This window comes from Neopelma chrysocephalum, unplaced genomic scaffold (assembly GCF_003984885.1).
Source record: "Neopelma chrysocephalum unplaced genomic scaffold, ASM398488v2 Primary Assembly neopelma1_96883, whole genome shotgun sequence".
NCBI lineage: Eukaryota > Metazoa > Chordata > Aves > Passeriformes > Pipridae > Neopelma > Neopelma chrysocephalum.
In genome coordinates this window covers 6,207-6,672 of record NW_020925526.1, presented here as the reverse complement: position 1 = coordinate 6,672, position 466 = coordinate 6,207, and the positions used below count along the sequence as shown (strand labels likewise).

The 466-nt window shown below is 56.9% G+C and overlaps 1 protein-coding gene across 1 annotated transcript in view; it reads left to right on the top strand.

Moving 5' to 3' along the window:
* Positions 1 to 466, top strand: part of LOC113960781 (maestro heat-like repeat-containing protein family member 1) — an 8,210-nt gene that overhangs the window by 3,981 nt on the left and 3,763 nt on the right. The gene's annotated exons all lie outside the window — the stretch shown is intronic.

Below are 466 nucleotides of genomic sequence, written 5' to 3'. Positions count from 1 at the left end.
TCAGGGATGGGAAATCAGGGATGGGATTATCAGGGATGGAGCATCAGGGATGGATCATTGGGGATGGATCATCAGGGATGGATCATCAGGGATGGGATCATCAGGGATGGATCATCAGGGGTGGGACGTGGAGGGTGGTCCTGCCACGCTGAGCTCTCCCTCCAGGGGGAGGTTTATTTGGGATATTGGGAAAATTCCCTCCTGGAAGGGGCTGCCCAGCCCTGGATCCCCATCCCTGGGGGTTGTGTTGCCCCCCATCCCAGATTTTGAGGGTAGGAATGTGGATCTGCTCCATGGGGGACTCCAGGAAGTGACTCCAGGTGGGAGGGATCCAGGATATTTTTTCAGAGAACAAGGGACAGGACGAGGGGAAACGGCCCCAAGTTGTGCCAGGGGAGGTTTATTTGGGATATTGGGGAAAATCCCTGCTGGGAAGGGGCTGCCCAGCCCTGGATCCCCATCCCTG